Source organism: Hirundo rustica, chromosome 5 (genome assembly GCF_015227805.2).
Source record: "Hirundo rustica isolate bHirRus1 chromosome 5, bHirRus1.pri.v3, whole genome shotgun sequence".
Taxonomy (NCBI): domain Eukaryota; kingdom Metazoa; phylum Chordata; class Aves; order Passeriformes; family Hirundinidae; genus Hirundo; species Hirundo rustica.
In genome coordinates, this window is record NC_053454.1 from 11,598,468 (window position 1) to 11,611,438 (window position 12,971).

At 36.9% G+C, this 12,971-nt stretch overlaps 1 protein-coding gene across 2 annotated transcripts in view; it reads left to right on the top strand.

Annotated features, from left to right (window-relative positions):
* Positions 1-12,971, top strand: part of JAKMIP1 (janus kinase and microtubule interacting protein 1) — a 144,403-nt gene that overhangs the window by 22,273 nt on the left and 109,159 nt on the right. The window contains exon 3 of one of the 2 annotated variants that reach the window (XM_040063920.2): positions 9,577-9,697. The exons of the other annotated variant lie outside the window; for it this stretch is intronic. The gene's annotated coding sequence lies outside the window, so the exon portion shown is untranslated. The remainder of the gene's footprint in view (positions 1-9,576; positions 9,698-12,971) is intronic. 2 annotated transcript variants of the gene reach the window in all.

Consider the following 12,971-nt stretch of genomic DNA (forward strand, 5'->3'; position numbering starts at 1 on the left):
ACCTAGGATGTTTGTTTACTTTTGACTGATCTTAATTCACCTGAAAATTGGTGTTGTCCAGAAAAATTGCATTTGTTATCTGGTATGAAACAAGCCAATAATTACACACATGAGAGAGACAGTGACTATTTATTTCAGAGTTTCACAAGCCTGGGTGCTCAGTGGTATTCCACAAATCAAACACAATAGCTATCAAAACCGTTTACTATTTATACATTTTAGCAAACAAAGGCATTAGTGTTCATTGGCTGCAAATTGCATAGTCCTGTTATTAGTTACTGTTCTGTCTTCTGGTGGTTAATGATTCTCTCGCTTGTGCTGATTAGTCCACAGTCTCAGTCTTTCCCTTCTTTTGGATCATGGAGTTTCGTGGGTCAGTGGTCTGTGAGTTGGTGGTCAGGATCTGCCTGTGCCAGAAATACCCTTTACTTGGTTGGAGCTGATGCAGCGCAGTTGCTGAGTTGTCTTTATTAGTTTCTTCCTTATGAAGAACTCCTTCCTTGGGAGTTCTGCCAAGTGTCCTTGCAGCCCGTAAATTCTGCATTCCTTCTGTCCACTGTCAGTGGTACATCTTGCTTCCCAGGTTTTGTTAACTTCCCACAAGGTCTGAGGTCATTGAAACATGTCAAGTCCTAGACCTTAACAAGGCAATTCAACCCACACGTAATTTGTCTTTCTAACACCTGGGCATCACTTAGAGCTCGCTTGGTAGCTGCTCTCTGTTTCATGGATTAAATCTTCCTTCTTGTTGACCAGGCTGGAAAGTATACAAAGATCAAACATCAGAGAACATTCTTAAGAAAATTTTTACACATTCCAGTTTTGCAACACTGGAATAGCAGAGCCTCAATTAAACCAAAATATCATGAGTTGTATCAAAAAACAGTGAAAAGTTTAATGGCAGCCTCTTTATCAAGTGCTCCTCGTTCATTCAATCATTAATTTGAAGTGTTTCATATTAACCATATTTAACAAGACAGTCTGCTAAGTGACGGTTCTCAACTGTAGCAGAACCTCAGAAAGTAAAACAAGGCTTTGTGACACTGTTGTTAAGAGAAGACTTGATTCTATAATAAATTGTAAAGTTTTTTTCTACCCCAAACAGTGAAGCAATTATTTTGTTGTTGTTGTTGTTGTTGCCTAATTTCAAATTAATGGAGGTACCTATGTACATCAGTATCAAATACATTCTCTGTGTACATGGAAGAATTTATTTTAGGATTATTTTGGATTGAGTAACTGATTCAAGTTAGCTTTCTGAAACACAGAAAAAACAATATATATAATTCTTTGCATCTCTGCAGAAAAATTACACTAAAATATGTTCTCTGTGCATGTAAACATAGCATTTCCTAGTATTCTAACACTTCTGTCCTTTGAAGCACTGTACTAATTTCAGTTTTATCCTGCTGTAATAATTTTCTCAAGGTTTTTCTTTTCTCCAAGTACTATAAATTCACTGGACTGATGGGGATGGCAGACAAGATGACCAAATTTTCATTTTCAATTGTATCACCCCTTCCGAGAGGGTTTGTACGCTGAAAGAACATTAGGTTTTTATTTTAATTTTTAATTTCTTTTATGTCAGGTGGAACAATTTTTATCACTGTTCAGAAATTTTGATTGTACTCTAAACTGTGCTGCTGTTGATAAACAGAAGGAGGGACGCCATCCAGGGAGACCTGGATAAGACGGGAGCCTCAAGTCCTAGTGCAAGGTGCTGCACCTGGGTCGGGGCAAACCCAGTCATTAGTGCAGACTTCCAGAAGAACTGCTGGAGAGCAGCCCTGCAGAGAAGGACGTGGGGAATATGATGTAGGAAAAGCTGCATACGAGTCAACAGTGTGCACTTGCAGCCCAGACAGCCAGCTATATCCTGGGCTGCAACAGAAGAGGAGGAGTCATGGGAGGGGATTCTGCCCTCTACTCTGCATTCATGTTGCCCCACCTGGAGTGCTGTGTCCATCTCTGGGGCCCCCAGCACAAAAAAGATGTTTTCCTTTTGGGGTGGGTCCAGAGAAGGCCACAAAGTTGCTCAGAGGGCTGGAGCACCTCTGCTGTGCAAATGAGCTGAGAGAAGTGGGGTTGTTACACCTGGAAAAGGAGAAGGCTCCAGGGAGACCTTGCAGCACTTCCAGTACCCAAAGGAGGCTTATAAAGAACAGGAGGAAGGACTTTTTACATGGACAGATGGTAACAGGACAAGGGGGAATCGTTTTAAATTAAAAGAAGATTTAAATTAGATGTTAGGAAGAAATTCTTCACTGTGAGGGTGATGAGACAGTGGCATACGTTGCCCTGAGAAATTGTGGATGCCTCATCCCTGGAAATGTTCAAGGTCAGGTTGAAGGAGGTCCTGTGCAGCCTGATCCCTGCTCTTGAGAGGGTGGTTGAAACTAGATGATCTTTAAATTCCCTTCCAAGCTAAGCCATTCTGTGATTCTATGATTTTAAACTTTTTGTAAAGTAGGCAGATTTAAGAAGAAATATCAGTTGTGTATAGAACTGTAGATGGTAAGGGTTTATAGTCACTGAGTATGCTAAAGATGATGCTGATATTAAACTTTGCCTTTTGCCATTAGTAGGAAGACTAAAAAGGCTCCTAAATAACTTTTCTTGAAGAATAAGAATTGTTACTTTTTGGGTTGAATTTTAAAATATTTTGATTTATACTGTGTCATGATAATGTTGTATCATTACACAGTTTAACCTATCTATGATGTAATACAAAATTAAATTGAATTATTCTTCTCCTTCCTCCTCCTGAATATATCTTCCTGTAGGCAGATATAGTGTGGGAGTAGTGGGGGGTAGAAGTGGTGCTCTCACACTGTTCTCTCCTAGCCTGGTGGAGGCAAATGTCCCCAGAGTCTGTTGGAAAGGAAGGACTTGCAGATTAATGCCTGGGGGCGGGGTTGCCATGCAGAGTCAGGACATCCCTAGCAAAGGAGCGCATCTAGTTATGCAAGGCTCTGCTGGTACTTTGTGTTGTCAGGAAGGCAAAACTGTTCTGTTTCTGTCAATGTACCACAGCAAAGCAGTGTTTCTGCAGTATGATAAATGACAGATTTTTAATACTTCTTGACACAGATACATTAATGGTGTTGTTGAAAGAATGAAAAAAAAAATTTAAATTTTGTTAGATGAAATCACATTATTGTGTAACAGGATTTGATTTCGATGGGAAAGATCATATCATGTTACTTCTTTTACTACTTATTCCTCTGTTTGGGACATAATTCTTTGGATTTGAAGCATTTTTTGAAGTGTTAAGTTCTTGGCTGTGGGTCATGAATATACAGATACTTCTCCGATAGTAGATTTTACTCTCCTTCTACACCTGAATTAATATGGGAGGGAGTATCTTCTTCTGTGATGACATTCTGGCAGAGTAGTAAGCTCTCATACCTCACAGAGAGATATACAGATTAGCATTTTTAAAAATTGACGGAAAATTCTGGTTATTCTTGTGACTAGTTGGAACATTGATGTAAACTCTAATTTATAAAGAAGAGAAAAATGTGGGTGTTTTTTGTTCTCTGGCTTACAGGAGTTTGAAGGACAGTTTGTGCAAATATATCAATTTTCTGACAATGAAGCATTTTAGATTGGTGTAGCCCTTCTATTTCCTAACACAAAAATTTCATAGTAATTTTAGAAATTTATTTTTGTGAGGCAAATGAAATATATTCTTAATTTTTTCATGGTAATAAATAAATATGCATTCAGATTTGTTAAGCCATTTCATAGAAGGGGTAATTGTTCTAAATTTAAAAAGGGTACGTTTAGACTAGATGTAAGGCATTTATTTTTTTTACAATAAGTTCTCGGTGAAACACCAGGCTGCACCCAGGAGTGGTAGATGCCCCATCCATGGAAACATTCAAGGCTGAACTGGAGGAGGCTCTGAGCAACCTGTTCTACGTGACGATGCCCCTGCTCATTGCAAAGGGTTTGGACTAGACGACCTTTAAAGGTCCCTTCTAACCCAAACTGTTCTGTGTGATGCACAGTGTTACTCCCTCACATATATTCCATCCTGTACCTAACAGTAGCTACCAATAACCAAAATGAAAGAAGGAAAGCAGTATTTTGTTCATCTGCTTGCTTTTTCTCCTCCTAGTATTTTTCAGTTTCCCAGCTGTCCAGTGTCTTTGTATCTCTTATATCTTTTCACACCTCTTCAGTTTGTGAAGAAATTGCCTCCTGAGATAAAACTTGAGTCAGATATTCCATTTAATTCTTAAAAGGACTCTGATTTCAATGCTTTTGCATAATGCCCTTTGGTCCTGCAGTAGCTGCTCTGTTTCTCTTGAGTTGTGTAACAGGGAAGTTTGTCCCAGGTAGTGAATGATTCCAGGCATATTTACTCCTGCTAAGGTTGGATTGGATTTGTGTTCTTCAAAACACTGTTTTCCTGAAAAGAACTTTGCTATTCAGCAGCTTTCCAATGTGGTTCTGGTGTGCCTCATACTCAGTCAAAAATAGTGATTCAGTGTTCATGTCAGGCACTGAGTGCTCTGAGATGCAGCGGGGTTGGTGGTTGCCACCAAGAAGGAAACACACTATTCCATAAATGAGTGAAATGCAATTCACTCTTCAGCCAGAAAGTGTTCCTTTATTGTTTGAAAGACAATTTAAAGCACCAGTTCCAAGTATTTTTTTCTCCCAATACATACATATCCTAATAGTTTCAATAATTTCCCAATCCAGTCGTTTGACTGTAATCGCTATTTTGCTGACAGATTTCTAAGATAGTTAGACACCTTGCAGATGGAGAGCCAGACCTAAAATTTATATTTTCTAGAAATGCAGAAGGTTGCTCTCTCTTAAATGGTGCTTCAAATGAAATAAATTAACTGTTTAAAACCAGCAAAACCCAACTGCTCTGAATTTCCTCTGTGATGACTAGAATGACACTTTGTGCATTATACTATCATGGAGGTGAATAACAAAATTTTTAATGTTCTTGATGGAGCCAGGAAGTTCATGAAATTATTCAAAGCAGGATCTGTATGCTGTCCAAAGGCAGCAGTGTAACCAGGGTAGAAAATAGGCTCTTCAGTAGTTTCTTCCTCCTACCTGGATTATGTGTGTCTGTAAGAAAATTTAAATTAAAATAAGAAACATTGTGAATCAAGTGTTTGACTTTTAAATATCTTTCACTGTAGGAATTCAGTTGCTCTAATTACCAGTAAGATTTTATGTGGCAAAGGACTGTTTTTTACTTCCCTTTGGTACTTTGTAGTTTAGGAAGCATTTATTTTTCTTTTTAAAGGATACATTTGATAGAATGAAATCACTTTACAGAAATGCTGAATTGTAATTCTGCTGTTATAACTGATTACCATTTAAGTGTTTTATTTTTTACAGTCAAGATATTTCTCAGGAGTACTTAAGTTTTTATTCCTCCTGCACTTTGAAGCATTAGCATGGATTGTGTCCTACTGAAATACCGATGAAGGCTTTTTGAGGGGAGAAGGGTTGTAGGGTGTGGCAGCAGTGCATTCTGCATCTCAACTGCATGCTGCTGTTCGAGAATGGCTTGCCATAAAAGTGTGTGATGTAGTTGTAGTACTGAGGTATTGATAGAGTTTTACGTCAGTCATCTCAGTTGATTTTTGAGAGGGTTGGGAAAGACTGGAGGGATGTGACGTTGGAAATGCCAAGGCCAGTAAAGTGCACCTAGAAATACCAGACTATAGAGCTGCTGATGCCTCACCTTGCCTGAGAGAATTCCTGTTTCCACTATACATGATAGTCTTAATTTCTTTGGACAGAGGATGTCTGATGATAACCCAGGATTTTGTCAGATTAGTTCACACTTACAGGAAGCTTGGCGAGCCTTCCCCGTTGCGCTGGCGTATGTGAACTGTTCGGTTACGCGGGCAAATTGGAAGAAAACTTGGCAAGAGCAAAGCTGGAACACAGCTGACAATAATGATCTCCACCATAAATCATCAATAATGTAAAAATTCATCTTACCAATTGTATGAATTTTTTGCTGTTGTAAGGAAAGCCCACTGATCTTCAAATATTTGGAAACTTTTTTTTCCTTGGGTTTGTTTCCTAGTCTCCTGTTAGCTTATAATGTAAGTGTCCAGTACCAGAATAGGGTCTTTTTCAAAACTGAGAATTCACAGGTCTGAAACCCACGTCTTCACTGGTTTTAAGAAAGATGTAGAGAAACTTTTGCACTCACTGACATTTAGATATGTTTTCTGGAGGTTTCTCAGCAAGACCTAATATAATGAGAAATAATATGTTTAAGACTTTGGAAAATAACAACTAAGGAATAAATACACTCAATCAAGCAAAGTAAAGTCGTCAGAAGACACAAGAAACCCTTTAACTTATTTAGAGATTTTGTTATTTGGGATTTTGTTATTTATCCATCTCTCTACCAGAAGAGGTAATTTACATTCAGAAAACAATCATAGAGTAAGTTCTTATTAAAAGCAGCCTTAGCCAAGCAACTCTAAGTGTAGACAGCTACAGGAAAATAGGAATAAATCTGCACAGCTAGTGAAAAGGGGGTAATAATTAGACAAAGTATTCTAGTACGTTTAAGAGAACTCCCTTGCATATCTTTCAGTAGGTGAAAAATAGGTAATGCTGCAAATAGTATTATAGACTATGGGGATCAGTAATGCAAAAACTTAATTGAAAATTAGCTTCTGCTCTAAAGTGGGGCTTCTGAAGAGTTGTGAGATGCATGCCAGACACTGCAGGAGGTCGTAAATGTGTGACTTGGTTCTTATGTGGTGCTGTTACAAAATAAAAAGAACTCACCATGTCAGGGGGCATCCTGCCAGTGAAAAGCAGACTGAAAATTATCTCATTAACCAAATTCATCAGCACCTGTCCTGGCACTTTTGGAGCAATTTTTAAAGCAAAGAATAAACATGACTGGTTGGTTATTGTGGTTTCTTTGCCTTTGGGCTACTCGTCTTCCCAGGTAGGAAAATCCTTATGTTCACAACAGCTGTCTGTCTTCCACACTAAGCAAATCAATAAAAAATGTTCCCCATAAACCCTTATTTTCATCAAAGGGATTCCAGTTAGAAATATTGTGGAAATCCAAAAAAACAAGTCCATCTTGAATTGCAGAAATGCTGGTTGTTCAGTGGGTAAGATCCTGGGCAATAAATAATCTCTCAAGGTGTGGGGTGAATCCTTAAGCTTTTTGATAGTTTGAAACACTTTGCTTTTATCTTACTTCTTTAGAACTACACTCTATATGATGTTTTCTACACGAATGGATTTTTTTTTTCATGTGTGCACACTGAAAAAAAAATTTTTTTTTTTTTTTTCCTTTTTTCTTCCAGTCTCTTTTCAGGACTGGCAGCCAGTTAGGGAGAGCAGGAGGTACAGAGATGTATTATGTGTATAAGGGGAAATAGATGAAATAAATTATTTGGGAAAAAATATTTCAGGTTTTGTTACTGGTTTCTAATGATAAGATGTTATTATGTATTCTTAAATGCTACCACTTTAAAATTCCTACAGGAACTTAATATTTGGGGTCAGGATAAGCGCATATCTGTTCCAGTGTAATTCAAAGATTTCAGGCTTTTTGTGTGAAAGGCTAGGTTTATGATTCATGTTTGCACTGTATTAAGGGCAAGTGATCAAAGTATCAGTTATGTTTTTCTCTAGAGTACTTGTGACCTAATTATCCTTCATTCATGCAATTCTGGTGCTTTAAATTGAACATCCTACACAAGGAAACACCTGCACAGCAACTGCAGATAGTAATTTGAACTCTTGAAAATGCAGTGCATATTCCTGTTGTTTAGGGGATGATTTATTTGCCTAAGACTCCTTTGAAGATGGGAGTTTTGAGGCCTTATCTTGCTGCTTAGCAATGTTATGACTATTTTATATCGTGTCTACAGCCTTGAAGGGAATACTGCAGTCTCCTAACTTTACAGCCAGCTGAATTGCTTTGCAACTTCAGCAATGAGATCAGCTTTAGGTTTTTTAGCTCTCTCTCTCTCTTTTTTTTTTTTTTTTTAAATTCTTCTGGACATGACGATGAAAGCTTAATGTGATACTGTAGGTCTGTATGAAACCAGTCATTTAAATATACTGTAGGGCATATATGCTGGTGCATTAAAGTTTCCTGGATACCACTAGTAGCTGCAAACACTGAGTCTGCTGGGACTCACAGGATTGTCCCAGAGGACTTTCTCCTTTCTCTCCTTTCTAAATGATGGATACCTTCAAACCCTTGCCTGTTCTCTCTCTCTTTCATGCTGTTGTCTTTCATTTTAGCTATTTGACCAGCCTCACATTTTCTTCTAGGCACCACTGCAGATTCAGGAGTCTTTTACATAGCAGGAGATACAACTCCTGTAAATCAATATATCCAAAACTTAAATGGCAGCTGAACAGAGAAGCTGTGTCTCTATTGCTTTTTGGTCTATTTAATGTTGATGCAAGTTGTGCACTAAGATTGGGACTTTTATTTTTATAAAGGAGAAATTCTGCAAGCAAAACCATTAGCAAAGATAATACTGAAGAAGCAGCTAGACTTTTATGAAGAAGTAATATGATCTAATGATATGTCAGCAGGTGTGAAGTTGAAAATAAAAGTAATTAGTTTTTAATTTGTAGCCCATAATCCTGCTCTGTAAAGAAAATGAAATCTTTGTAATTAATTGTTAAAAATTAGAGAGAATGGAATGGATTATACCTCAGATGTGCTCTGAATTCTGGATTTTTTTGCTATGTAAGTGGCTTGAGAGCTAAAAGTGTTCTGTATTTTTGGCATTGAGCTATACTACTTCATGCCAATATATGTCTTAGGATTTTCATTTGGTCCCAAAGCCAGAATTTTGTAGTCATTGGGCGAATTTTTTCATAATGTGGAAAAGTAGTTAGAAATAAAATATGTTGATATCTTCAGACAAAAAACCTTCAACATGCCAACTTCTGAGAAAGATTCTAAGTACCTTTACACTCATACATAGTGTTTACTGTAAAGTCTAATGGGATACTAAGAGAGGAAGGTTGAGGCAAATAAGAAATTTGTGCCTTACCTCAAGCAGAAGTAAGGCTTTCATAACAAGATTAGTAACAGTTGTTGATGATGAGATTTAATGGGATTGTCCTAGTTTGTTCTTTCACAGACTAGTTGTATAATCTTGGGGAGGTTTTAGTATCTTTCTTTGCCTCAGTTCCCTGTTCAAAGGATCCCTAATAGAAAATAGAAGCAATGTCTTCTTTATTTTGTTTGTTTGTTTGGTTTGTTTTTTTTAACCTTTCTGGTAAAGATATATATATATTTAAGAAACCAAACACCAAACAACTTTTCACAGCTTTTCTCGCTTCATTTCTCTTCTAGTGAAGTTTCAAGGTGTTGGGGCTTAGGATTTCAATGGAAGTAGGGTCAGAGAAGCTATAAGACACCGTGATTTATATAAAAACTTGTATTTTTGGGTGAAAGGTAACGGTAATTTTGCTGATTCTAAATATTGAGGAATGTGAATTGTTACTCACCTTACTGTTTCCATTTTTTTTTTCCCCATCAGCTCTGGCAATTTGAGTTTTAAACTTTTCTGAATTTTTCAGGAAATTGAGCAGCCCTGATAAATGTCATGGAGTAAGAAAAATCATGCCGTACCTTAGCTAAGAATTTTCTTGAGCCTTCACTAAAAAGTAGTTCCAGTGATCTTCAGAAAAAGGCCTCAAGGTATGAGTGGAAAAAAGGTGTATCAAATAGGGCTTGTTATTCCTACAGCTTTAAGAAATCTGCTGTATAAATTGCTGTCAGACTGCTTTTTCTTTTCTCTTTTGTGGTTTTTTTCCAGTGCGTTTCAACATGACAACTTGACATGATAATACAAAGATTGTAACCAGTGTTTAGGTAGTTATTTCATCCCTCCTCTTCCCGACGTGTGCTTTAATGTCCATTATTTTTCTTCTTAACTAAAAATAAGCTTGTTCTCTATTCTTATCCAATGAAAAAACTATAAAGTGTGCTTGGAAACAGAAAGAAACTGACAGCACAATTTTTTTCAGGTGGTACTTCAAAGAGAAAAATCATTAAAACTTCACTTGGTAAAACTCATATTTGTAAGAGATGTTTTAAAACAAAACTCATAAAGGGTTTTCTGATAATCTCTCTGTCATTCAGTAACTTGTATCTTATTAAATTATCAGATTGATGAAAAATAAGGTATAAATTAAGGTGTTGGTGTGGCGGGGTTTTTTTGTTTGTTTGTTTGTTTTCCCCTTTAGTAAAATACTGGATGTTTGCAGCTGAACCACTGGAATACTGGAAGCCTACTCTTGCAGTACTGTCTGTAATGCACAGATTCTTGGTCTAATACCTGCTCTCATAAAATGAGTAGGGCCATAATGTTTTAGCGAAAGAATCAGAAACCTTAAATAAAGCCTATTGTAATCTTGAGCTGATCCATTATTGTATGTTTTTGTGATAATTAAAGATAGGTGATACTGTGTAATAATGAATTTCGTCTTCACACAACATGTGGTGTATCCTGAGCACTGTTAAGCTGAGTGTGGGGTAAAGAAAGAATTAAAGGCAGGACAAGAATATGAGACACTTCCCACTTACTCTTCCTTTCTCCAGCTGTTGCAGCTTAGTGGTTTTGTGTACTAAATTTGGTTTATTTGTATTTAGAAACCATCACTAGATTGTTTGTCTGCAGAAGTCTGTCCATTCTCCCTTAAACCATATACATTTCCAGAGCAACAGGTCCTTTCAGTTGTTTTCACTACGTTGCTGCCTGCTCCTTGAAAAGCCGCCTCTCTTGTTTTTTTTCTAAGTCTGCACACTACTATAATTTCTTCCTAGAAGGGAATGGCCTGGTAATACTTACACATCTGTGTGAGTAGCCTCCAAATTGCTTCTCTTCTGAGCTTAAGAGATCTACACAAATTTTTCTTGCATAGGAGCTCTTCCATAATTTTGTCTCATTTTTCCTCATTTGCTTCGTTCTTACATTTATGCCAAGGAATCTGCTGTTGGATTAGTACCCAGTTAGTGTCAGAAAAAGTATGGTATGCTAGATGATCTTGGTCTGAGCCACTCTGGTTATGCTTATATTCTTCAACAGCCTGAGTTCTTGTCTACCATTGCATATTGCATAAAAATGCAAATATTGAATCTCTGAGTAATTTAGAAAAATAAACACAGAAGAAAAAAGTCTTATTTTCCCAACAATAGTAAAATTTACAAAGGTTTATATTTGACAAGAATTCTTCATGAGTTCACTAAATGCTCCTGTTTGGGCCAATGATTTGATTGGCCAGACTGCTACTTGGATATTACACAGATTTTGGTCAGTTTTTTAAGACATAGTATCCTAAATTGAATTCTTCTGACTTATTTGCTATAAACAAAAAAATACAGAAAAAGTCTAGGGGGCCTTTCTTGTCTGATAACTTTAACTGAATGTTGGTAACGTCTTTCCATCTTGTCTGTTCACATGTAAATGGCAGTGATGCAGTAAGAGTCCTGGCAGGCTGTATACAGACAACAAAGATGTGCAAGATGTTCATATCTGAAAAAATACCTAAGATTACCTTTGTATCGGTTTTTTCATTCCTGTTGCATATCTTTCCAGCTTATGTCTTTGTGGTGAAGATGCAATATTATTTTTGGCCAGGGCTGGTGAAAGGAGGGGAATCCCTTAGACTCTGTGTACTTTGCACTCTGAAACACTTCAAAACTTTTTTTGTTGTTGTTGTTTTATATGTTGGTTTTTTGTGGATTTTTATTTTTTGATAGGTATTGAAAATCCTGTTGTGTCTCTTTTTCATTTATTAGCATTACTGTGAAAGTGAGATAATTTCCTTAAATTCACAGCTCTTAGACTTTAATATGTGACCTCTGATTTTTAGGATCTCTTAAATAAAATTCTTCTCTTCAAATTAATTTCCTTATAATTTGCAAACTAAATTTGCTTAGAGCTTCCAGTGGCAAACGTGCCTTAAGTGATACAGTTATGAAACAACAGTGCGGTGCACCATTCGTTAAAATCCATTGCATATTTAGATAAAATACTATATAGTCTAAACACTTAGTATGAATATTCAGCTGTGCGATTTGGCTGTCATACTTGCTGTTTAGACAGCACTGTTCTTTATGTTCTTTAGATGAGATTTGTTAACAATAGAATATCAACATTCATATGATAGACCTTGTATCTTTCTAGTTATGCTCTGGTGTTTCCAATGGTAATGTCTGAGAATTCATTAAATATTCTGGGTTAGTTCACAGTCAGATTTTGGATTTCTTGAGATTAATGGTTTAAAAGACTATTCTTGCTTGTGTTAGAAACACAATGGCAAGAGAGAGAAAAAGGACTTGGGTGCCTGTAGTACCCTTGGTACCAATGTGTGATGATCTTGCAGATACTGGCTGTGGGCATTTTATTTCCCATGTATCTGTTCCTGTACATTATTAACCTTTTAAGTCAGGGCAAAATGATTTTGACTGCTGCAGTCTTCATAGGGGTGGTAGAGTTTTCTACCATTCTATCTACATAAGAAAGAAACAGAGCTTGATTGCTTATTTATTTATTTATGTCCCTGCATTTTAGAGACTAAGGAAGACTAAAGTGCTGCCCATGTTATTTGCAGTTTTTGTCCAGCTTCTCCATATCTAAGTTATTTTAGTATCCAAAAACAGAAATTTCATTGACCAAAGTCTTAGCTTTGAGCAGTGAGGAAGCATCAATGTCAGTAGTAAGTCCTCCAATTTCTTTTGCATGTGGTAGATCTTGTTGAACACAAGATCAGGAGCTTAACTCGTGTAATGTTTTTTGTAAGTGGGGAGAGAGCTTTAAAGACTGAATTAATTACCTATTTCTTTTCAGTTGGGTGTCTGGTTCCCAAGTGTGTCTCAAAATCCCCCTTTCTCCCTCATGTATATTAATAGAGAAATATGTTCTTTGATTACCAGTTTTACAATATGGTTTTCCTTAACAAAGATCGAT